Genomic DNA, 27108 nt, shown 5'->3' with positions numbered 1-27108 from the left:
ACCTAAATGCCCATTAATAGAATTGGGAAATCTTACTATGGTTGTTTACCCATGTGGTACTTACAGCAACAAGAATGAGCAGAGTACAACTACCTGCTGAAGCAACATGCATAAACTGTGCTAATTCAGTGTGGAATAAAAGATGCCTAATGAAAAGAATATATTGTTTGATCCCATGTATATAAAATGCAAGAATAGGATAAATTAATCCATAGTGTTTGAAATTAAGATAGTGGTTTTCTTGGGTTTTAGAGAGTCAACCAGGACACAAGGGAACTATCTGGAGTATTCACAACATCTTATTTCTTGACATGGGGGCTGATTACATGGGTGTGTTCAGTTTGCAAAAATTCACTGAACCATGTAATGTGATAAATGTGCACTTTAGGGGATATATGTTATATACCTCAACAAGAAGTTTTTGAAACTGGAGCGCCTGGGTGGCTCAGTCGGCTGAGTGCCCAACTCTTGATTTCAGTTTAGGTCATGATCCCAGTGTTGGGGGATAAAGCCCCGTGTTGAGACCCATACTGAGCATAGAGCCTGCTTGGAATTCTCTCTCTCTCTGCCCATCTCCCCCTCTCACTCTCTCTCTCTAAAATAAAACAAATAAATCATTAAAAAAAGTTTTTGAAACAGTCATAAAAGCAGCAAAATACAGTCCCCAACTTCATCTGGCTCTCCTTTCCACTGCAGAAGTCTTTCAAATATAAAGAAACTCCTCCTGCCTCACTCGTTTACCTCCCCTCTCTTAGCATGACTTTATCTTATACTTTAAGGGAAAAGTGAAGTTGTCAGCAGGAGCACAGTTCACACAATTCCATCCCAATGCGAAAGATGCTTCCCAGAGTAGTGCAACTTGGCAGTCTGCAATTATCAGACAAGAATTATTTGCATTTCCTGTCCCTTCAGTTTCAAAATTGTCCCTTTCCTCCTGTGTTGTACCGTCTTCCCATATTAGACTCCTAGAGGGACTGAATAATGCAAGGAGAATGTCATAATAGGGACTATTTATGAAGGTGCGGGCAGGTGTAGAGAAACCAGGAGGGAGATACAGTCCCCTGGGACTAGCAACAGTGAGAAACCTTTCTCTTCCTTATTTCGAAAGACGTGAGGGAATGGACCAGTTCCTGAACCCGGAAAGGCTGGCTGTATAACATGGAGAGGACTGCCTGGCTAAGCTTTGGCTTTACCTGGACAGATGGAGCTAACTTATAGCAATGTGATAGAAGGAAGCTGGGGATAAACACCATAGTTTCTCTCCCTTCCCACCTTCTGATCTCTGGCCTTTCTAATACTTCCCATGTGCTAAACCCACCAGGAGCCAGGGGAAGGGAGGAGGTGATGAAGTCCACATAAGTTGGCTTGCCAGATCCAGACAGGGTGGAGAAGGGAAGCACGTTGGTTTAAAGGGGTGAACAATGGCATCAGCACACTTTCCCTCCACAGATCACTCTATGGAGGCTATTGTGGCTACAGGAAATTCTCACTAACGGTACTACAGACCAGGGGCACCTGGGTGGCTCAGTCAGTTAAGCATCGGCCTCTTGATCTCAGCTCGGGTCTTGATCTCAGGGTCATGAGTTCAAGCCCCATATTGGGCTCCACTGGATGCAAAGCCTACTTAAAAATAATAGTAAAAAATAAAGGTACTGTAGACAAAAGGAAGGGAGAAGTTTCTCACAGTGAAGGGTCACATGACTGGAATTAAAAAGTCAAGGAGAATACAGGACTCCTCTGAGCCCCATGGAAACTCCACCTCTGTCTCTTTATGTTCTTTTGTTAGCTCACTGCTTTTGTTCTCTCATGATGTTGCTGCCATGTTTTCTCTACTCCTATCCATCTCAATCTTTCAGTTTTGGCTCTCATTGCTTATTTCTTTATTCTCTAGATATTTTTTAGTCAAATTCCCAAAAAAGAGAAACCAATTAGCTCCTCCCCTATATTCACAGAACAAGCAACACCATAGGTTGCTGACCAGATCATGTTTGGTTGGTTGAGCTCAGTCACGTGCTCCCCTTGGTCCAATTAGCTATTGTTGGAGGGTAAGGTCATGTGACATGAAACATGGCCGCCTAAGCAGCAGAAGCTTTAAGGAGAGGGAGTGCAGTGAGTGAGTACCTATTGATATCCATACATTTATCTTAAATCTTTAGTGTAAAAGATTTCCTTTTTAGTTTAGAGTCTCCCCAAACACAGCCTGAGATACGGACTTGGTTTCAAGTGGTTTATCTAGGGAGTGATATCAGGGAGCAGGAATTAGGGATCCGGTGACGAAGAAAGGCCCATATAAGCATGTGTTGTCAATACACCACTCTAGTTAATGGGGCTTAATTCCATGTGACCTCAGAGAAGTTTACAGAATCCTTCTCAGAATTTGTCCACTCTAAAGATGAGAGGCAGGCATTTTTTCCCCAGCTCTATTGAGATATAAATAACATATAACATTATGTTAGTTTAAAGTGTACAAGGGGATGATTTGCTACATGTTTCTATTGCAGAATGATTACCACAATACAGTTAGTTAATACATCTTCCTCTCATATAATTATAATTTTTGTGTGTGTGGTAATGTTACCAAACAGAGAACTGGTTCCGAACTCAGATTCAGCTGTTCACTGCTTAAAAATCAGTACTTGAGAGCCTATTGAGGGTGGGAAAGCAAAGTTTGCTTTATTCAGGAAGGTGGCCACCTGGGAAGATGCGGAGCATTTTAAAGGGGGAGTCAGGGGAAAAGGGAGGGGGCTATGTGTGGGAGAAACACGTGCCCAGGTGGTTAGTCGTATGTTGATAGGACCCTGAACAGACTTGCTGGCATCTGTAGCAGCTGTTTTCGAATGTGGCCAGGCATTATCTTCTGGGAAAGTTTGGTCCTTCACTCCTCAAGGCCAGCTTCAAGGAAAGAAGGGTAGTTCTGCTACAGATTAAGGGATTTAGGTTTTAGGGACTTGATGCAAGGAGTGCAGAGCTTAAAGCAAAATAACCCTTAAGACTGGTTGGAGTGCTGTTACAGTGATAGCATTTAAGATTTACTCCTTTAGCAACTTAGAAGTATAAGATACAGAGTTTGTTAACAATAGTCACCATGCTGGATATTAGACCCCTAGGACTTACTCATTTTAATAACTGGAAATCTGTACCTTTTGACCAACATCTCCCCAATTCCCACACACCCTACCAACCATCATTCTATTCCCCATTACTATGAGTTTGTTTTTTTGCAGGTTCCACATATAAATGAGATCATACAGTATTTGTCTTCCTCTGATTTATTTCATTTAACATAATGCTCTCAAGCTCCATGCATGTTGTCACAAATGGCAGAATTTCCTTCTTTTTTATAGCTGAATAGTATTTCAGTGTGTATATATACCACACTTTCTTTATCCATTCAAATGTCAGTGGACATTTAGGTTATTTCCATATCTTGACTATTATGAATAATGAATCTCAAGCATTCATTAACTAGCTTGCATCCCCATGGGTGGATGATTATTATTTCTCCCACAGAGACATCAATTCCCCCATACTTCCAAGCTTGCATGTACTGGGCTAAGCAAGCTCTCACTAGTGCTCAGGACACTGGAAAAGCCCTGGGCAGAAAGGAAAATTCAAAGTACATACCAGAAGCCAGATGCTGTCTGCTTGAAGTGAGTCACAGCCTATACAGAACTATCTCCCTATCCATGGCTGAAGTTAGAGCTGCAGCCAAGAGACCACAGATGGTTCTTCTACCAAGCGGTAGTTAATATCCATTGTTGTCTCCATTTCCTTGTCTACTTTTGCAATACACCTCTCATCCCTTTTGACCTTTGATTCAGGTCACCATGAAACTCATCATAGTTTCTGGGTGCAAAACAAACAAACAAAACACTCTTCAATCCTCTATGCTCCTACCTCCCTGAGATATGTGATACTGCTAACCTCCAAAGCCCTCTCTTTGTTTTATGTGCCATCACTTTCCTCTGTGTCTTCTCTTTCTCTCTGGCATCTCTTTCTTAGTCTCCTTTGGTTTCTCTTCCTCTGCCCATCATTTAGGGGTCAGTGTTTCCCTAAAGTACAAAATTTGGGTTGGTTCTCACCTACATAAACCCAACCTTGCCTGTAATAGCTTCAGCCACTGCCTCCAAGTGGATGATGCCCCAAAGTATATGCCTGCTGCAGGCTCCTCTTCTGAGGCCCCAAACTGCTTTTCTGCCTACCTACTAAACACCTCCTTTCAGCTCACCCACAGGCACTTCAAACTCATCGTGACCCACATTGAAATGCTTACCACCTACCCCTTCCAAACTCTTCTGCTTTGGAACTAAAGCCAAGTTCCACCCCCTCGTTATATCAGCTGCCAAGCCTTGTCTGAACCACATCCTAATATTTCCTTCCTCTGTCCTCTTCTTTCCCATGGCCATATCTGGAGGAGCACAGGATTCAAAACTAGCCACCCTGATTCCTGCCTGGTTCCACACCACTTCCAGGGTGCGCTTAACCATCAATCTGATTATTTTATGCCTCTTTAATCTTTTAGTGGTTGCCTTTAAGATAAGGAGTAAGATAAAGTCCTTTAGCAGGACTTATGAAGTGATTCATGATCCAGGGGCGCCAACAATTAGGACCCATCCATTACAACTGCTTTCTAGCTTACCAAGATTTCACATTTACCTGAAAAGGATGTGGTTCCCCACCCCAGTGTCAGTCTTCCAACCCATTCTGGAAAACACCATCTCATTCTTAGGACTTCATTCAGGCATCACCTGAAGTCTTCAGCTTCCCTGATCACCCTGAGGTAGATTTAGGCCCTCCCGTCTCACTCTTGACAGAGCCTTAAGCGTAGTATGTATCATATCGCACTGCAAAATTTGCCTTTCACTTTGTCTTTTTCACCACACTGTAAACTTGTATCAGTCACTATTGCTGTCTAACAATCACACAAGCCCAGAGGCATACAACAGTAAATATTAATGTCTCACATTTCTGCAGAGTTCAACCTATCTGAGCTGGGTGGTTCTCCTGGTCTCTACTGGGCTCACTCATCTATGGTCAGTTGGGGTTCTGTCTGGGCTGGGTTGGGCTAGGCAGCTTATCTAGAGTAGCTCTCTTCCATCTATCTCTCAGCCTTGAAAACAAGGATTTTGTCTCATTTATCATGGTGCCTGATGTTGAATTGTTGAATCAAAGAGACAATGAGATAGCTAGTTAATATTGTATATATTAAACAGAAAGTATTAAATTGAAACCACTGGGATCCTCTACTCTTCCCAAATCCTCCCACCTACCCAGACCTAAGGCAGCACAGTATCCTCTCACCTATCCTCATAAGGATTATTTTTTCACTATTATATACTATTATTTTTCACTATTCTAATGATTATGGTATAAGACTTCTATGTTTCTTGCAACCTCCTGGCAAAACATTCAAAAACCAGGTGGTATTTTATCGACAGGGTAAAAATGATTTGCTGCATTCTCTGGAGCTATTTGAAGGAAAGGCACTCTACTCTGGTGGTTTAAAATATATCTGCAGATTCTTTGACACTTCCTCAAACAGGTGCAGCTGAATTCTCTTCCCCTTAAGTGTGAGCATAGTGACTGACTTCTAAGGAATAGAATAGTGTGTAACTTCTGAGACTAGGTAATCAAAGGCCTTGTGGCTTCTTCCTTTCTTTCTCTTGGATCACTTGTTCCAGGAGAAGCCAGCCACCATGTCATAAAGGCACTCAAGCAACCCTGTAGAGAGGCCTATATGACAAGGAACTGAGGCCTCCAGCCAACTGGCATATGAATAAGCTTTCTTGGAAGCAGATAACTCCAGGCCCTTCTGAAGATTGTAGTGGCCTCAACCAACATTGGACTGCAACTTCATGAGAGGCCCCATGCCAGAATATGCTGCTGCTTTATCCTAAGTCTCAGAAACTTTGTGAGTTAACAAATGCTTGTTGTTTTAAGCCTCTAAGTTTTGAGAGAGGCCATTATGCAGCAATAAATAACTAATTCAGCCACTTTGTGAATCAATTATTAAAACCTCTCCCAGAGCCCTGGTTTCATAATTACAACGTTACAAGTGGCTTCCAAACAGCTTACAAAGGGGAGAAAATACAACCACACCCCCACCTTGGAGGCTCCCTACCTGATGTTAAAAAAAAAAAAAAAAAAAAGACAAAACAATTATCTACCTTCCTTGGAGGCTAATAGAAAGAAAACTGTCAGGTTTTAGAAGAGACTGTCAAATTTGACTATAAATGTTGTCCAGGAAGTCTGAGTTGGAAAGCAAATTTATAGAGGAAGAATTGAAAAGCCTCTACCATCATCCCCTTGACTGAAGCCCAGTCCTAATTTTCAAGTTCCACGTTTAGCAGCCACCTCCTCAGAGCAACTAGATCACTAGAACGCTAACCTGACCCCCAGGTTATTGAACTTGGCACTTGCTTCACACCCCTCATGTTGGCCCTGAGAAATAAAATACTGCAGGCCAACCCCTATTCTAGCCCCCGAAGGTGATAATGAGGGAAATCATGCGACTCCTCAAAATAATGACAAAAGGGAACAGCGTTTGAGGTTGTGAGTCACGGCTGATTGGGAGTCAGGAGAAGGAGAGCAGAGAGAGGAGATGAACATAAGAAGAGCTGAGCAGAAAATAAACACAGGCTCTGCAGACATGAAGCCAAAGGGAACACAACCAGGCCTGAGGCCTCAGAAAGCTTCAGAGCAGGCTGGGCTGGAAGGCTGGACTGGTAGGATAACGGGGGAGAAGCCTCTACAAGGCATCTCAGCCAGGGGAGCTACCACATGTCCAGTCAGGTTTGGCCAGTGATGTGAGTCCTCACGAACCCCTGATTCTCCCCTTTTAGTCACTGAACAGCAGCATCTACTTACTTCCTCTTCGTGTCAAGAAACAAATACCAGGAGGCCACTTTTCACTCAGCCCTGAGCCAGGACCAGGGAATATAGACATGAATAAGACCCTAAGGATTTAGAATTTCACAGGGAGATTGACCTGGGAAGGTCATAGAAAAGAACGGAGCAAAGGCAATGAGAGAATATTGTTCAAGGAACTCTGGGAGACAGACAAGGGGTGTCTACTAGATCAGAGCCTGGAGGTGGTGGGATGAAAGATCTAGGAGGCTGCCTAGAGAGGTAGGCATGTGAGCTGCAGAAACAAGCATCACTGCGATGAAGTATGTGTTGTGGGAGAGGGGAAGGCACCCAGGTAACTCCAGAAACAGGTAATATAACAACTGCTCTCAGTTTTCTAGGGCTGCTACAACAAATTACCACAACTGGCTGGCTTTAAACAACAGAGTTTTGTTCTCTCACTGTTCTGGAGGCTGGATGTCTGAAATCATTGGCTGGCAGAGCCAATGTCCCTATGGAGGCTGGAGTGGAGATTCTGTTCTTGCCTCTTCCAGCTGCCGGCGGCATGCTTTGGTGTGCCCACATCACTCCAATCTCTGCCTCTATCTTCATATCAATTCCTCCCCTGTCAAGTTTTCCTCTGCCTTGAAGACACTTGTGATAGCACGTAAGGCCCATTTGCATAGTCTAGAGTAATCTCTGCCTCTCAAGATTCTTAATTATTTTGTCTACAAAGACTCTTTTTCCATATAAAGTAAGATTAATCATTTCCAGAGAGTAGGACCTAATATCTTTGGGATTGCACTACTCAGTGTACTACAACAACATAAGACCTGGATGTGCAAAGATCCTGGTAAGCAGATAGTTCAGCATTCGTTGGGCTTAATAGGAAGTGAGAGATAAAGTAGGCCATTACATTATACACCAGGTGAATTACATGTGTGCAGCCCGGAGAGAGTGGGCCCACGTTCTCTCTGCAGCCATGAGGGTAGATTTCTGTATCAAATGACATCACTATGGGCTTTGAGACAGGGAAGTTCAGCTCCTGACCTTACAAATGCCTAGTGCCTAGAGTATGTGGGCAATATATGCTTGCTAAATAAAATTTTAAAAAGTGAACTTTTACAAAGACTATAGGAACCAGGGTGGAAAATGGGGAAAAGGCATTGGGGTACTAAAGTTCAGCCCCCTATGGTGAGACAGTTGTTAGTGCCTTGGAGTCAGGAGCCCCGTGGAGTCAGGTGCCCCGTGAAGTCAGGTGTCCTGTGGAGTCAGGCAAGGCCACAGATGAGACCACATCCTTGTTATACTCCTGCCCTGCTTAACCCAGTCACAGGTTCCTCCCCAAAACTCCTTCTAAATAAATCACTTGCACAAGAACCCTCATCTCAAGCTCTGCTCTAAGGAATCTACCCTAACAGCTTCCCTTCCTGATGATGTGGCTCTTAGGAGTGTTTGAGCTAAGCAACGGGTTAGCAAGCAGATGTTCAAACCAGTCATCAATGAGTTCTGGGAGGATGCTAATTCGGCACACACCAAAATCAGGGAAGAAGGTTTATCAAAAAAATCGGTATTTAGTAAGTACATGCCAAAAATCCAGTGGTCTGCACCAAGTAGAGTGGTTTTGTTGTTGTTGTTGTTTTACCCAGAACCGTTTGGGTTTTTTTAGTATGTATGTATGTATGTATGTATAATTTCTATACCCAACATGGGACTTGAACTCATGACCCTGAAATGGAGTCGCATGCTCCCCTGACTGAGCCAGCCAGGCGCCCCTAGAACTGGTTTCTAATTAAAGACTATGCCTCTGTCGCTTATCTCACTCTTCACTGCACTAAAAATTTCTGTTTTTGTAACACATATTTTGTTTTCACCAACTAAATTCTTAAATCTTCATGAGTGAGGCCCTGCATGATGGGTTCTTTTTGCCATAATACCTGTCACCATAGCTGGCATTCAGTAGGGGCTTAATGAAAACTGAGAGGTCACATTCTCCTGAATTTGTGTGGGCTTTAATGCTTATGGAGCACTTCGCATACCCAAAGCGTGCTCCATGGACTAGAAGCATCAATATTGTCTAAGAATTTGTTAGAAATGCAGAATTTCAGCCCCCAGCCCAGATCTCTGGGGTAGGGCCTAGAAATCTGTCTTTTAACAGGAACTCTGGGTGATTTTATGGGCGCTAACATTTAAAACCACTAACATATGTCAGCTTATTCAACTTGTTGGAAGATGGATCCACTGGAGGGAAGATGGTTGTCAGAAAGCCACAAAGAAGGAATGGAGCCCCCAACAAATTTGCCTCCATCCATGCGTGTACCATGTGAGTGCTAGGTCAGGCCTATACTGCCCCATCCCGCCACTGGGACTCAGGCGCCAGGTCCAATACTGGCTGTCTTGGGCAAATGATTTGTCTCCCTCAGCCTTTGTTTCCTCATCACTAGAATGGGAACAATCTTAGCACTAGCTCATATTGACTAAATAAATTATGGTACATTCGTACAAAGGAATACTCTGAAGACTTAATGAGGTAGGCTTATATCTGCTGTTGCAAAAAGATGTTCAAGTTATATTTTTAGATAATGCAAGATTCTAAAGAGCAAATTGTGTATGTGTCAGGTTAAAAATAAAGGACTCATTACATATATATGTGCATTATACACATACAATAGATTACACACGTGCGTCCCACATATGTGAACTTAAAGAAGACTCATTAACATATACACATAAATACTCATTACATACATATATTGGTAATGTATGAGTTTCCCATAGGAAACTAATATATGTATATATTTTTATGTACATATTATATACATATATAAAATGTGTGTGTGTAAGAGTCCTCCAGTTTTAATGTCTCATACACACATACACAAAGCACTGACTGTAGGGGAGGTGCTGAAAATACCAGGGAAAATAAGAAAATCAAGATCTTGTCTATGAGAAACTTACATTCTAACCAGGAAGGCAGCCAACAAAACAAGCAAATACATAAACAGGATAATTACAGATTACGATGAATGTTATGAAAGAAATCATCTAGATGCTCTGATTGCCACTTGGAAGAGGCCTGTTTGATACAGGAAGAGAGGATCTCAGGAGGATGTGATATTGAAGCAGAAACTAATGGAGGACATAGAGCTGGTGGTTAGCATTGCTGGGGAAAGGGCATTCCAGGCAGAGGGAGCAACAAGGACAGAGGCTCTAGGAGGGGAATGGGCCTGGCTTATTTGAGGACACACAAGAGCAGAGCAGTGGAGTAGGAGATGAGTAAGAGTTTTAGAAGTTCCAGTGAGGAAGCATGGTAGGCAAACCTTGATAATTGTGTTAACATATTGGATTTTATTCTAAGAACAAGGAGAACCCATCAAAAGGTTTATCCAGGAAATTAACACCATCTGATTTAGGTTTTTAAAAGGTCCCTTGGCTGCTGAGTAGGCTTGCAGGGAAATGTGAGGGAAAGCAGGAACCCCATCTAAAAGGACATTACAAAATCCAGGTGAAATATGGTACAGGTCTATACCGACTGGGTCAGTGATGGTGGAGAGAGATAAGCAAACTCGAGGATTACATTTGAGGTAAAACCAAAACTGAACAATGGATTGAAAGGTACAGGATTAGTACGGGAGTCAGTTGACTGTTGGTTGATCCAGACTGTCTTTACCTAGGACAACTCAGATGGAAGCACTCAACTTTGCCCTATGTCTTTCATTCTCCAGTAGGATGGCCTGGGCTTCCACTCATGGAGACAGCAGAGATACTCAACCGTAATGGAAATGAATAAGCATTTTCTCAAGCCTCTGCTTGAGTCACATCTGCTAATATGCTATTGGCTAAAACAAGTCGCATGGATGAAATCAGAATCAAAAATCAGGGAAATAGGCTCAATCTCTTAATGGGGAGGCTATAAAGCCACATGGCAAAGGGAATGGATACAGGAATGGCTGAAGAAGGGGAAGACTGCTTTTCAAAGCACCCGCAGCTCTACATTAACAGCCAGGGACAGGAGAAAACAGAGGTTAACGCAGTTGTGAAATGTTGAAAATGATATGTGCCTATCACTGTCTGTAAAATCAGTGAGCTTAGGAAGCCAAGAATTAAACTGATAAATAAATGCTAGACTGTGCTATGCCCTAGGGCCTATGTGTATGCCAAAATTAGGGATGCTGTGCTTCCTGGCCAATTCTGTTTTATCACAGTGAAGCAGAAACTGCAGGACAGCATGAGATAGACTGACAGACAATTTCATTCTCTCTTTAGTTGAAGTTCTTCTCAGCAATTAGTGACCCAGTACCTTCCCTGACTGGGATTCTCCTGGAATCTCTGAGCTGGTTTATTGCCCCCAGAGCCCATAGTAATTTCCCTAGAGAAAACAGAATTTCTGCTACTGTCCCCAGATAAACCATTCCAATAGTCAGGTGGGGATAATGATGGCAGTGGTGATGGTGATGGTGGCGGTGTACTTTCACTCTGTTTTTGTTTTACTTTGTTTTGTTTTTTCACTCAGGACATAAATTGTGAGCCCTTGAACGACATCATCGTAATTTTCAACTGTATTGGGACAAGTAGGGATAAGCATCTCCCTAATTTATAGAAATATAAATAGCAAGGAAACAGAATACTTAAACAAATAAGAGCTTTTAACAGAAGGTCTGCAGATGTTGCCTGCTTCTCCTCATCACTGTAGATCTGTGGTCCGGCTCTGGGAAGAGGCAGGAAGCCTTAGGGCGCCTTATTCGAGAACAGTAGATAAAAGTCACGGTCTGGCAATCCCATCTGCTTCCTTGAAGAAGGAAATATTATAAAATAGTAATGTCAGGGCCCCAGGCAACACAGTTTCCCAAGGGTCTCTGGGCTAACTCAACCAACATGTCCTCTTACATGTAAACTTGGACTCATGATGGGGGTGGAGCAGACAGCTGAGCACACTATGTTGGCCAGCACTGCAAATGAAAAGGTACCATCTGTGCTGCTGCTGAAAAATGATGATGCAGAGATGTGACGTTTCTAATGTTCCATCTGGGTACAATTGAATTGCTTCTTTAAAATAAAAAAATCCATATTTGATATCCATCCTTTCTTGTAATGGTCTCCATCTATCTTTTGTTGTTTCTGGAGGATTTATTTCATGAGAAGTATGACATGAAATATGAAAAGCTAAGAACAAAGGTCTTTGGGGGATGACTGTGGCATTTGTTGTTTCTTTGGCTGACTTGTTCTTCATTTTCTTGTCATTTCAAAAACACCTTCCATATGCAAAATGTCCTCTCCCCGCCTTGGGAAAAAACACCCTGACTAGATAACTGGATAGACAGGCAGAAGGTGAATTATCAGTCTGCTATCTACACACAGAAGGAAAACAGGGCGTGAATTTGCCAGAATACCCAGTTGCCCACATTTCCAAACCAAGAAAAGCCGCAATTAATTTTATTTCCTAAAAATCATGTTGGTTCTGAAGAACATTCTGAGAATAATAATAAAAGTAATTAGAAGCACAACTTGAATTCAGAGTGACTTGCTTCTGAAGCATTAAAAGCACAAGAAGGAAACAATAGTATATGGAGGGACTCTAACATGCCTCTCGCCAGGTACAATTATAGATTTGAAATCTGTTGTTATCTTACCATGGCAACCTTCATACTTAATTTCCCAAATGTTGAACTTTTGTCATCCTTCTCCTCTAGGGGAGCCCTTCAACTACTGCTTTCCCTGAATTCATGTCGTGTCCTTGCCTTCAATACCTAGCATTCCTCCAAGCACATGCTGTGGGCTCACTTCCCCAAACCAAGAACAATAGCTAACACCAGGAGAATTGGGTTATGCTCTCGGCAAAAGCACTTAGACGTGTTCTTTCTGTATGATAGAAACCAATAATTGAGCACAGCTTCAAAAGGTCCTTGCCAACTTTGTTTGGCCTCTTGTTCTATCCAGTGCCATTTTAATAAACACTTATAAGTGTCTACTGTGTGCTGGGAGCATTGGGAAATACAAAGATTGGAATAAGCCATATTGTCTGATCTCCAGAAGTTCACAGTGTAGAAAGAGTAAAATCCAGATCACCAGAAAGCAGTTCTCAATGTGTGATCCCCACACCAGCAGCATCAGTATCACCTGGGGCTTTGTTAGAAATGTAGATCTCAGGGGCGCCTGGGTGGCTCAGTCAGCTGGGCATCTGACTTCGGCTCAGGTCATGGTCTTGCGGCTGAGTTTGAACCCTGCATCGGACTCTGTGCTGACAGCTTGGAGCCTGGAGCCTGCTTTGGCATCTCTCTTTGCCCCTGCCCCACTAGTATCTCTCTCTCTCTCTCTCTCTCTCCCTCTATCTATCTCTCTCTCTCTCAAAAATAAATAAACATTAAAAATTTTTTTTTCAAAAAAGAGAAATGCAGATCTCAGACACTTTCCCAGACCTTCTTTCTCTCTCTCTCTCTCTCTTTTTTTTTTATATTAAGTATAACTTATTGTCAGATTGCTTTCCATCCAATACCCAGTGCTCATCCCAACGGGTGCCCTCCTCAATGCCCATCACCCACTTTTCCCTCTCCCTCATACCCATCAACCCTCAGTTTGTTCTCAGTATTTAAGACTCTCTTATGGTTTTCCTCCCTCCCTCTCTGTACCTCCACCTCTTCTCCTCCCCCATTGTTCTCTGTTAAGTTTCTCAGGATCCACATATGAGTGAAAACATGGTAACTGTCTTTCTCTGCCTGACTTATTTCACTTAGCATAATACCCTCCAGTTCCATCCACTTTGCTACAAATGGCCAGATTTCATTCTTTCTCATTGCCAAGTAGTATTCCATTGTATATATAAACCACATCTTCTTTATCCATTCGTCAGTTGATGGATATTTAGGCTCTTTCCATAATTTGGCTATTGTTGAAAGTGCTGCTATAAACATTGGGGTACAAGTGCCCCTATGAATCAGCACTCCTGTATCCCTTGGGTGAATTCTTAGCAGTGTTATTGCTGGGTCATAGGGTAGATCTATTTTCAATTTTTTGAGGAACCTCCACACTGTTTTCCAGAGTGGTTGCACCAGTTTGCATTCCCACCAACAGTGCAAGAGGGTTCCTGTTTCTTCACATCCTCTCCAGCATCTATAGTCTCCTGACTTGTTCATTTTAGCCACTCTGACCAGCATGAGGTAGTATCTCAGTGTGGTTTTGATTTGTATTTCCCCAATAAGGAGTGACGTTGAGTCTTTTCATGTGCCTGTTTGCCATCTGGATTTCTTCTTTGGAAAAGTGTCTATTCATGTCTTCTGCCCATTTCTTCACTGGATTTTTTTGGGGGTGTGGATTTTGGTGAGTTCTTTATAGATTTTGGATACTAGCCCTTTATCTGATATGTCATTTGCAAATATCTTTTCCCATTCCATTGGTTGCCTTTTAGTTTTGTTGATTGTTTCCTTTGCAGTGCAGAAGTTTTTATCTTCACGAGGTCCTAATAGTTCATTTTTGCTTTTAATTCCCTTGCCTTTGGAGATGTGTTGAGTAAGAAATTGCTGTAGCTGAGGTCAAAGAGGTTTTTTCCTGCTTTCTCCTCTAGGGTTTTGATGGTTTCCTGTCTCACATTCAGGTCCTTCATCCATTTTGAGTTTATTTTTGTGAATGGTGTAAGAAAGTGGTCTAGTTTCATTCTTCTGCCTGTTGCTGTCCAGTTCTCCCAGCACCATTTGTTAAAGAGACTGTCTTTTTTCCATTGGATACTCTTTCCTGCTTTGTCAAAGATTAGTTGGCCATACATTTGTGGGTCCAATTCTGGGGTCTCTATTCTATTCCATTCGTTGTGTGTCTGTTTTTGTGCCAATACCGTACTGTCCTGATAGGGTCTCTGGGAGTGGGCAATCTGTATATTCAAAGTTCTTCCAAATAACTAAGATGCTCCCTAAAATGTGAGAATGACTGGTGTAAAGCATTGGAGCACAAGCACCATAAGAGAGATACAAAGTGTTTTGAGTAAAGGGAAAATCACATCTGTTTTGGAAGGAGGGGATTTTTAGGAGTGATATAATTTCTGTGATGCTTTGAAAGTTAGCTAAGATATTGAAATGTAGGCAGTGGAGTAAGAAGAGGACATTCTGGGTGAGTGAAACATGAGCCAAGCCACAGAATTAAGAAAGCAGAAGGCAAATCGAAGAGTCTAGATTGATTGGCATGGAAGGAGATGGAGGTGAGAATCAGAAGATGTAAGTTAGGGTCTCAAGCCCCAAGCTGAAGAGCATGTGGACTAACTCAGTGGGCAATGACAAGCCACTAAGGTTTTTAGAGGAATAACAAAATTAGAGCAGTGCTTTTGGAAGACTTATGTGATGGTTTCAGTAGGATAACTTGAAGTAGGAAGATACACAGGAAGTGGGGAACCAATTGAGTTGACAACTGTAATATTTTGGGTGGGTAATAATGAAAGTTTCAACTAGCGGGTTTACAGAGAAAATATGAGGGAATTAATTGGAGAAAATGTGAAGGACTAAATCAATAGCACTTAGCAATTGATTCAATATTAGCAAGAAAATGAGAAGACTCAAAACCTTGATTAACAAGAGATTAGTCATGTCATACACCAAAGATTGAGGCAATCAGAGGATGAGTTGGTTTTGGAAGGGATTTGTTTAGATCATAGTTGACATTTTGTGATTTGGTGCATCATGAAGCTGGGAATGCAGGCATGGAGTTTATAATAAAATCTACAATATTTGACCACATAGGCTAGGTCTGGCTAGGCACATGAGTTAGGCACATGACTTATATCATGTAAAGCTTATACTAACTTTATGAGAAGACATTATTATGTCCGTTTTTATTATTTAAATTAGATTCTGTTGCATATAACAGAAAATCCAAAATATACAAAACAGTGGCTTAAACACAAGGTTTATTCTAGCATGCAGAAGAAATCAGGAGGTGGGCAGGCAGGATAGATACGACGGCTTCAGCAAAATCATCAGGGGGCCAAGTTCCTTCTAATGTCCTTCCGCATCCTCCCCTGGGAAATCCTACCCTCCAGGTACTTCATCAGTCAAGATTGCTGCTGAAGCTCCAACTGAAAGTATGGGAATGGATGCTTGTTGAGAGTATGAATATAGAGTAGGAGGTTGGAAGAAAGAACCTTGGAGGATGACCACTAGGAAGGGCAAGGAGGAGGCATAGGGAAGAGAGGAGGACCACATCAACAAAAGGCAAGGAAACACAAGGCTTAGAACGGCAGGGGAGGTGGGGAGGTGATGTTGGATCGTGCAGACCATGAAAAACGCTTAGTAGGTTGGACAAGGTGGGGTCCTCAGTGACATTCAAAAGAACAGCATCATTCAAGAGTTCTGCGGCAGCAGCTCTTAGAGTTAAGGAAATACTAGATGATGAAGTAGTGCAGCAGTAATTTCTCTCCCATGAAGTTTGGTGATACAGGGAAACAAAGAAACAATGGTAGTGACTGAGAAATCCAGCAGCATTGAGGTAATGTTTCCTAGACTAGTAGGCCTGAATACAATTTCCCTTTATGATGTCAGGTCTCCTGGAGACCAGATTTAAATTGCTTGAGCGTGTGGGCTGAGACAGCGAAGCACATCTTCCCTGATTGCAGCCCCCGTCCAATTCCTCCCAAGAAAAGTAAAGCGAGTGTTGGCTGATACTGTAGCATAATAAAGGGCTGATACATTTTCTAAAGGCCGTCTGATAAGCTTCATTAATTCATTTTTGGCTTTCCCTCCAAAAGCTGGATAGAAGTTCCTCTAACTCTGGCCTGTGCTCTTGAAGAAAAATTAAATTGCAAAAGTGAGGCTGTTTCGTTAGGCTGCACTCCCCCCAGGGTCAGCAAAGCCTCTCTGGGCGCTTTGCAATGGCAGAGCTGCGGCTCCATTTCAGCAAAAATAAATATCAGATTACACACATTGTTTTTGCAGCTGAGGATTTGGTGGAGTGGCTATTGCATTCTGCAGTTGCAAATAAAGAGAGCACAGCATTTTTGCATCCTTTCTTTATGAAGCCATTTTCTCCCCTCAAGAAGTGCATCCCCAGAGGATTTTTTCCAACAAATGCCTGGTGCTTCTGTGATGTTCATCGTGCATGACTTGCTTTAGAGGTTGTTAAAAATAAAGACAGATAGTTGGGTCAGTTCTCTTGGTGCCTTTCACTCCTCTCTTGTTAGATTTCCACCCCACCCTTACCTCCCTCCCTGGAAAAGCCCTTGTGCTACAAAACTATGAAAGAATGGCAGAGACTGAAACCACAGCACGCCTTTGCAATTCTAACTTTCTAACCTGAAACCAGTGAGCCATAAAACTCTAGAAGCTAAAAGCTGCCTGAGGCAAATTCAAATCTTCTGGCTTTAAAATAGCAACACATCTTTTACCATTTTAGCTATTTTGAGGTAGATTTTCATGCACAGGCATGCTTGTTGAAATTAAATGTGTTTCATTTGTATCTTTTTTTTTCTTTCTGAAGAAATAGCAGGCTTGCGAGGTACTGCTTTCTGCGTCTTAAAGACTAAATTTGAGTGCCTTGAGTAGGTATTAAATTACCAAACTGGGAGTTTTCTATCTAGATTGGATAGGCCTGGTACCACTCTGGAACCTGGGTACATTTAGGAAAGTTGCTTTACTTGAGCCTGTCTTATGAGTATTCCTGTACTGTCACAGCTCTTAGTCTGGATGCCCCAGAAACAAACCCTAAGATGAGGTTCTGAGGGAAAGTAGTTTATTTGGGAGATGATTACAGGAAACACTGGTAATGTGACTGAACGAAAGGGAGTTAGCTCCCTGATGTATCACGGAAACTGCATGAGGTGAGTTGTCGCACAAAGAAAACTTTATTTGGAGCAAATAAGATCACAGAGAATGGCTTCCAAAGCCATGACTCCCTGAGAGAGGGTAACTGGGTTCCTTTTGTTTAGGTTATGATGAATATTTAGATAGGGAAGCCATGTCATCATATGCAGAGGTGGTGCACATGCACCTTAAGGAAACCTCCTATACATAAATTGTATGTTATGTAAATGAGGCTCCTCCTTGGGTGGAGATTTCAGCATTATAATGAGGTAAAGATAAGTACCAGTCATTCCAGGGGGTCACACCACGGTCCATCTGCGCAGGTGCAAGTCATTTAGCTCAGATGGTCAGGGTGGACTGGGCTGGTACCTGTCTTGTCAGGCCTGTTGCCATCACCTGAGGGGTGGCTTTGGGTTCATTTGCAAGAGTTAAAAGGTAAGACAGAAAGGAGATCTTAAGGAAAGATGTAGGACAAAGGTTAGTGAGTTTGTACTCACTATTGCAGGTACCCACTACCGCAGGTGGGCGGTAAAGGTCAGGTCTTAGGGTCTAGCTGGTGACAGTAAGAGGATGGGGAAGTGAGCAGAGAAGAGAAAATAGCTCATAAAAGGTGCCACTGTGGGCAACTGGTGCTTGATCCCGCTGAGGACTCTGGGAAACACTGCATAACATGCACAGGTATGTCCTACCTAACCCCCATCTGTCATTGGTTCACAGTCCTGACCAGAGACGTCAATTCTTTCCAACATCCTCTATAGATTCAATGAAATCCCAATCAAAATCCCAGCAATTATTTTGTAGATGTCAACATATTGATTTTAATGTGTATATCAAAAAGCAAAAGACCTAGAATGACTAAGACAATACTAAAAAAGAACAGAGTTGAAGGACTTATACTACCCAATGTCAAGATTTAATATAAAGTTGTTATAATCAAGGCAGCATAGAAGTGAGTTGGGGGAAGAGTAGTGGAACAGAATAAAGAGCCTAGAAATAGACCCACACAAATATAGTCAATCTATCCTTGACAAAGACTCAAAGGCAATTCAGTGGAGAAAAGACAGTTTTTTCAATAAATGGTTCTGGACACTAGATACTTATACTTTTCACAAAAATTAACTCAAAATGAACCATAGATCTAAATGTAAAGTGTAAAACTATAAAAGTTGTAGAAGAAAATATAGGGGAAAATCTATATGATCGTGGATTGAGAGATGAATTTTTAGATGCAATACCAAAAGCACAATCTATAAAAGGGAAAATTGATATGTTGCATTTTATTAAAATTTAAAACTTCTTCCCTGTGAAAGACAATTAAGAAAATGAAAGAATTGGAGGAACTAACTGCAAAACACGTATCTGATAAAGGACTTGTATACAAAATATACAAGGAATTCTTGGGGCGCCTGGGTGGCGCCGTCGGTTAAGCGTCCGACTTCAGCCAGGTCACGATCTCGCGGTCCGTGAGTTCGAGCCCCGCGTCGGGCTCTGGGCTGATGGCTCGGAGCCTGGAGCCTGTTTCCGATTCTGTGTCTCCCTCTCTCTCTGCCCCTCCCCCGTTCATGCTCTGTCTCTCTCTGTCCCAAAAATAAATTAAAAAAATATATATATACAAGGAATTCTTAAAACTCAACAATAAGATGAGAAACTCTTAGAGCGAAAATCTTTTCTTAGAGCTAAAAATCTACAACGATTGTTGATAAAAACAGGTAGAATGTGATTCTGATTTTGTAAACAATAATCACAATACACATGCAAATAAATAATTTCTCAATAGTCAAGTCTTTTATTATGCCTTTTTGGAAAGAGAGTTGTTAACTATAAACATTTCCCTCCCCAGCTCTTAGTCTTTTTAACTGAGCAGAAGGGATTATACAGTGAGAGAAGGAATTGCAGGAGAAACCGACAGGCAGATAGAAGGGGAGCATTCCTTAAAGGGGAGGAGGTGCCTAGGAGCTGGAGGCCCCAGGTGCCATGCCGTACTGTACCTGTCTGTCCCATGCCTCACTGTACCCGTAGGTGGTGGTGAGGCCTGAGAGGGAATCTCAAACACACACTAGCCTCCCATCCAGAGGAAGATTCGGTGCTCCTCTGGACCCTGAAGGCAGTCCTTGCCCTCCTGACCCACTGGACATTAGACAGTGATAAAGGCTGCCATGTTGGGTTGAACATCAAAGACATCCCCCAGCTTTCCAAGTAGTACATAAGCCTCCCATTTTTCTCTTTGACCCTCAAGAAAGATCAAAAGCCCCAGTACTTACAAGGATCTTCTGACAACCATGTAGGACATGAAGGTCAGAGGCAGATTTAATCTGATTTGAAGAAAATGGAGAAGTGTGACATTCCTTAGAAAACTGAGTTTATGTGCAGGCAGTCATATGCGTTTTTGATACATATAAATGAGAAAACAACTATAAGAGTAAATGCCTAATTAACGATAGGTGTTGAATCCTGAGTAATGGGATTGTAAGTGATTCTTATTTTCTTTTTATTTACTCTGTGCTCTTTGATTTCCATGCAAGGAGAATGTATTACCTATGGAAAAATGGGGAAAGGCTAGGTGGTACAGTGTATAGGGCCTGGGTTTTGAATTACTAGTGCTTCTTATTTGCTGGGTCAGTTTGATAAAGTTATTTACAAGTCTTTTTCTTTTTCTTTTTTTCACTTCGGTTCACATTTTATTGCACTGATCACATGTCATGACTGAGAAGACATTGTATATTGTTGGACTCGCAGTTTTTGAATAAAATGCAAAACACAGTCTTCATTAGAGCATAATGGTCAATTCTTAAGCATTCCCAAGGTAGTCTTAGATGAGATGTTTCCTGAAGATATATGAAAATATGGCTAGGATAAGAATATGTAATGCACATCCTGACACAAGAAGGGAGGCAAGAAAAGGATCGTGCATTGAAATGATTAGCAAGTTAACTATTTTATGTATTTACCAGTAATCTGAGGCAGACGTGAATGAACAGGAATACTTGGAGGATGATGGTGATTGAAAAGCATTTCAATGTGGAGCACTTGGGTGGCTCAGTGGGTTAAGCATCTGACTTCTGATTTCAGCTCAGGTCATGATCTTACTGTTCATGAGATGGAGCCCAGTGTTGGGCTGTGTGTTGACAGTGTGGAGCCTGCTTGGAATTCTCTCTGTCCCTCACTCTCTGCCCCTCCCCCCCTCACATGCATTCTCTGTCTCTCTCTTTCTCAAAATAAATAAAAAGAAAGAAAGAAAAATATTATATAGTATAAATGACTGCTCAGTGATATTTCTACTTATTTTACTTATTTCTACTTGTATTACTTTTTGTATTACTTTTAGTAATAAAATATTTTTTTTTCTATCTCATACATGATTGAACACATATTTTGCTTTAAAATTAACAGTCACAACTGAAGAAACAATGGTTTGTTTTTCTGATGAAGTTACCAACCTGCTGAATCTTAAGGCATCAACAAATGTTGTGTTTCATTTTCTCTGAACAATAAGACCTTCTATTTTGATTATCCAGTAAATAGCAATTTTGTTTCTCTAGTTGTTTCCATTTGCCAAACAGTCATGACAGTTTAACATGGTGGCTACTGCTTTCAGGGGATTCTATCAAGGGAGTCCTCATTTCCATCACAGCAGCTTCTGGCAATCTTTCATCTAAAGTCCATCCATCAGGACTTTTCATTGGTGGTTGGCCAAGGTGTCATGGCTGCCATGGCTTCATTCTGCTGAATATGATTTTCCTGAAATCTCCTAGATATTCTTAGTGTTATATAAAAATATATCTGTGAGCAATGTTCTGAACGGGTGGTCTCTTCGGGTTTTACTTCTCTTGCTGTGAAGTCTTTAATGCAGTCAGAAAAGCAGGTTTCTGTAAGCTTATTGTAGGTTCCAAGAAATTCTTTAAATTGTTTTATCTGATCAGATTCTGGTATTTATGCAGCCATATTCTTTTGGTGTGTTTATTAATCACCTTTTCTGATGCATGAGTTTCCTTTTTCTTCTGGAAAGTCAGTTGTCCAACCTTTGCTTGAACGTCTCCAATGAGACCTGATTTCTTAAGCACAGGCTCTCACATCAGACACAAGTGCAAGGCTGAGCTGCCAGTTGGGTCTAGGGGCAGAGGGTCTTGGTCAGGGCAGGCACTGCAGCTGCAGGATGGAAGAGAACATCAAGTTATTTACATTTCTAAGCCTTGTGTCTTTACCTATAAATCCCAATGGTGTCAACTTTGTAGTTATCAAAGAGATTACAAAGAGAGCAGTTTGCCATATAATTGCACACATAGATACTTATGATAAGTGTACACTTTAGACTGGTGAGCGTCACAGTATGTAAATCTCAGCAATGTGAAAAAACACACAAAAAATACTCATGATGCTTTTGTGTGAATATTTAAATCAACTACGGAAATAGCTAACCTAGATACCCTGATGAATATTTATAAGGTTGGCATATGTCCATCATTTATATCTTTAAATTAAATACAAAAATAAAAACATTACTTTTTCAAGCTTGTTCCATAATGCCAACTGAAACTCCCAAGAAGGTCTGCATTCTAACAACTCTTCTAAGAATGACTTAAATCCAAAGTACAGGTTATCAATTAGAGGTGATGGCTATGTTCCTTGATGGATTGTTCAGAGATCACTTAATCCCTGCCCACCTGACATTTTTCTGCTACTAAAATGAAAAGAATGGTCCTTGTCATAAGGTGAATTATATCCCCCCCCCATTTATATATTAAAATATTAACCCTCAGTACCTCAGAATGTGACTGTATTTAGAGATAGGGTCTTTAAAGAGGTAATTAAGTTAAAATGAGGTCACTAGAGTGGGCCCAAATCTAATATGACTGGTGCCCTTATTTAAAAAAAGGAGAGTAGGTCATAAACATACACAAAAGGAAGACCATGTGAGACACAGGGAAACGATGGCCATCTACAAGCCAAAGAGAATCTTTAGAAGACACTAGCCCTACTGACACCTTGATCTTGGACTTTCAGCCTCCATAATTGTGAGAAAATAAATTTCTGTTGTTTAAGCCATCCAATCTAGGATACTTTGTTATGGCAGCCCCACAAAACTAATATCGTCTTTTTGCTTGTCTGAATTTGGGGTGTTGGAAGGAATCTGAAAGACATTTAAGAAAATCTTAAAACTCCTTTTTTTATAAAAGTCTAATAAAATTATTATCATTTGTGGTGCACCCATACTTACAATTATGATGTGGCAGCTATTCCTATTCCAATATATATAGCAAAGATATTTTCTCTTTAAGTTTAAAATAAACTGTGGCATGGAGGAAGGTATCAAAATTACATGTTTTTGGGATAGATTTCTCCACTCCCTTCAAAGGATAAAGGACATAGTATTTGCTTGGTTCAATGATCAAGACTTTGTGCTGAGAGGTAGAAGAAGAGAAGACCCGAAGAAGTTAAGATAATGAAATTACTTTTCATAAATACAAAAACCAGAAAAGAGGGGCTGTAGGGAGAAGAGCTAGCACAATGGAAGACTTTGGGAAAATAAGTGAGAAAGAGATTCAGGAGCTTTGGGTGAGAGAAAGAGGTGTGTAAGTAGGGCTCCTAGAAAGGCATGCTGGGCAGAATGAAGTGCAGTGTCTCCTCATTCTTCAAAGAATTGTCATAAGACTTTCACATTATTCTCCAAGGCTTTTGATTCAAGGACCCCAAATTCATGGTGCTTTTCCTGACATTCCAAAATGTTGAAGAGATTGTGAGATTAAAACAAGGTAGCTTAAAAGATAGCTCATCCATTTAGTCAGTTTCTCTTAAAGTTTTCCACGATGTGAAATGCAAAGTAATGTGCTGTAAAGACAATGATTAAGCAAAGGGTATTTTAAAGTTTACTTTTCTTTCCATTTGATTTCTCTGCTTTCAAGTATCTGCTCCTCAGTCCATCTGTTGTCCTATTTTGATTGTTTTTGGCAAACAGATGCAGGAGAACACTATTGCCTTTTCTGTTTTATAAAATCTCAGAGATAAGAACATAATGTTAGGTTTTCTTTTGTGGGGAAAAATTGTGAAGTACTGAAATACATCAAAAAAATATTACTGCATATTTTCAAAGGAAAACTAAGCATTGTCTAGCATCCCCCTCCAGCTTATTGGTTCTACGGTGTCTTTATGACTTTCATTATATTGGTGTTATTTACAATTCTGTAAATTGTACATAACTGAAAGAGATACAAATGATTCTTATCCAAAAATATGCAAATGAATTTGAAGGATGTTCCATTAATTTCCCTCCCTCTCTGTGGAAGAAGCCATTATGGCACAAATTAAGCAAATTCATTGCAACATTCCTAATAGCCTTCATATGTGTTTTCTCTTTGGATTTTCCTTCGAATTGGTTGTAACATCTTACTGGTTCCCTCCTTAATTAGTGAGTTAAATAAAATCTTTGACATGTGACCATTTTATATATGTATGAGATGTGAGTTTATCTTTTCTAAAAAATTATCCTTTAATACTTTCATGAGTTGACTGTCTTTCAGCCTTTAGAAAGCCAGCTGAATGTTAGTCTTACCTGCGTTTCAACTGGACACAATATTGAATTAATCTTTTGGAGTGAGAAATAGCAGGGGATGGCTGGGGAACAGTGTAGCTGAACTGACCTCTCTATACCTCAGTCAAAAGTCTCAACTGCGTGCATCTCCAGTGAACCCAGGGGACCTGAGCCATGATCTGCATGACATTTTTATCTCTGACATTCAGTTTGACTTTCAAGTATCACAGAGTAGCAAAAAAAAAAAACAACAACAAAAAAACCCATGAATCCAAAATGAAACAGAATATTTTTCAACTTGCCACTATACCATCCAGTCTAATGTGAAAGAATCCATTTCATTTTGCCACTGCCTGCTGATTGGCATGAACTCAGCTGCCCTTCAAAGGTTCAGCCTCTTGAAAGCAGTTTCAGTCATTGCTGTGAGCCAAAGGGAGAACAGGAGTTAACATTCTCAAATTCCCCTGAGAGTTGTTTTTGGATGGGTGGGGGAAAATGTATTTGGTGAATGGTTTTAGCTTACACCGAAAAGGTACTTTAATTTTGGTCCATTTTTATGTATGAAAGTAAAAGTAATATCAGAAAAATGTGTTGACAACTTCCAGTGAGTAACATATCTGCCATCTTGAGATAAGTGTTGCCAGAAAATAGAAAATGATGCAAGAGGTTTACCCTGTACACATTATCCTATCAGAATTAGAAGCATATGCCATATGTTTTTGTAGGGGAGGAAAGAAATCATTTCCTTCTACTCTTCTAGGTTCTCCACTGGGGGACCCTGTAACAACAGAGTATAACAAGAGAAACAGAAGTTTATTAACATGTATATATCCCATATACATGGGAGAAGATTAAGGATGCGTAACTCAAAGAGATGGCCAAAACTTGAACCTAAATGCTGTCTTCAACTAAAACAAAGGAAGAAGGATGTAAAGGAGGTAAGTTATGGGCAGGTAAATAGAAAAAGTACAGTAAAGAAGGGAAAGGTTTGTTATGCAAATTTTAGTCTATGCCTTTTCTATTTGTAAGAGTCTCTTGGGATTTAGAGTCACTACAAAGAGGGAGACACTTTTACAAATGAAGATTTCCTTTATAAATGTAGATTTCTCTTACAAAAGAGTAACTTCTACTGTTTTCAGAACTTCTGCTTCTGCTGTTTCTTTTTCTTTTTTATTTTTTTTATGTTTATTTATTTTTGAGAGAGAGACAGAGACAGACCGTGAATGGGGGGTGGGCAGAGAGAGAGGGAGACACAGAATCAGAAGCAGGCTCCAGGCTCTGAGCTGTCAGCACAGAGTCCAATGTGGGGCTTGAACTCACAAACCATGAGATCATGACCTGAGCAGAAGTCGATGCTTAACTGACTGAGCCACCCCAGTGGCCTGCTTCTGCTGTTTCTTAAAACAGCTTATAATCAGCTCTAAATAAAATCATCATTATCAGCAGCAGCAGCAGCAGCAGCAGGAAAACAACTGGCTCTAAATAGTACTTATACCAAAAAGGCATTTTTTGGGGGGGCATACTCTGGTCTCCTACAGTCATATTTTGGGGGGGGTACATTCTGGTCTCCTACACTTTCTGTTGCCAAACTTGAAGCCACACCCTGGCATTTAGGTTGAGTGGTTGATCTGTCCAAGGCAACCATGGCTTCTTGATCACATTCAGATAGTTTTTACTTGTCTTCAGCTCTTGGTTTGATTGTTTGGAGTCTCAAGTTGGTTTTTGAAGTCAAAAGGAACACTTCTTCCTTTCCTTCCCTGTTTATAGAATTAAAGGACAAGAACAGGTAAATATGTTAACAAAATCTCAACCAAAGTATCATTTTCAAAATGTTTAACATCATGCAATTCTCATGTAAAATCAAAATGAGCAGAAACCAAAGTTTTATTAAACTCATCAATGAGGGAAGCAACGGGATGGTGAAGTTGATTCAAGAAAGGATACAAGGGATTGATGATTATATCATCAATGAAAGAAAGGAAGAATACAGAAATAAGTCACAAGGTTAGAGGCAAAACTCATCATTGTTCTATCAGTAATAAGACCATGGCCTTTGGAGTTAACTTTTCTACACAAGAAAAATCATTTGTGTTACTATCAGACAAAAATAATTGTCATCGATCCCAGACAAAAATTACTTTCATGATATTGGGCAAAAATAATTTACATCTTTGAGAACACACTGAAGGTAGATGGGGGTGGGGGAGAGGGGAAAGTGGGTGATGGGAATCGAGAAGGCCACTTGTTGGGATGAGCACTGGGTGTTGTATGGAAACCAATTTGGCAATAAATTATATTAAAAAATAATTTACATCTTATCAGTTTCCAATAAAGAAATATTTAGCTTTACAGAGTTGAAAATTGTCTGAGCCCTAATCAAGAGCAATGGTAAATCGAACAAATTTGTGTATCATGTGACTCTAGGGTAGGAGTCACTAAACTATAGCAGGCCTAGCTTACCTTAACTTGTTTTTGTAAATAAAGTTTTGTAGGAACATTGCTGCAGCCATTTACTTATGCATTGTAGATGGTTTCTTTTGCTACAGAGTTGAATAGTTGCAACAGAGACTAGATGGTCCTACAATCTAAAATATTTGCCATATAGCCCTTTACAGAAAACAAAACAAAACAAAACAAAACAAAACAAACTTGCCAGCCTTTGATCTAGGAACACCAGGAACAGGGCACTGCCTAACAATGGAAACAGAAGTGACATAGTCTTTTTTCCTCCTTACTTTCAAGTTTTAGATAATATTTTTTTCTTTGCAACAGTGTTAATAAAAAATACTTGAGAGTGAAATCAGACAAACTTCTTCAAGGAAAAGGCACATCAGAAGTATGTGCCTTCTGATCAGGTACCTATTACTGAAAATTATGTGCATCGTAGCCACACTGTACAATGAATTCTGCTTGACAGCATTATAGATTCTCAGAAACTCCTTCAGAATCAATTATACACACTGA

General features: G+C 40.8%; 1 long non-coding RNA gene across 2 annotated transcripts in view; it reads left to right on the top strand.

The window, feature by feature from the left end:
* Positions 1-2053: 2053 nt before the first annotated feature.
* The window catches only part of LOC131485414 (uncharacterized), a 94500-nt gene continuing 69445 nt past the window's right edge, over positions 2054-27108 (top strand). For both annotated transcript variants that reach the window (XR_009248829.1, XR_009248831.1), the window contains exons 1-2: positions 2054-2113; positions 24905-25082. This is a non-coding gene — a long non-coding RNA (uncharacterized LOC131485414). The remainder of the gene's footprint in view (positions 2114-24904; positions 25083-27108) is intronic.

This window comes from Neofelis nebulosa, chromosome 9, assembly GCF_028018385.1.
Source record: "Neofelis nebulosa isolate mNeoNeb1 chromosome 9, mNeoNeb1.pri, whole genome shotgun sequence".
NCBI lineage: Eukaryota > Metazoa > Chordata > Mammalia > Carnivora > Felidae > Neofelis > Neofelis nebulosa.
This window is presented reverse-complemented; position numbering and strand designations above follow the sequence as displayed.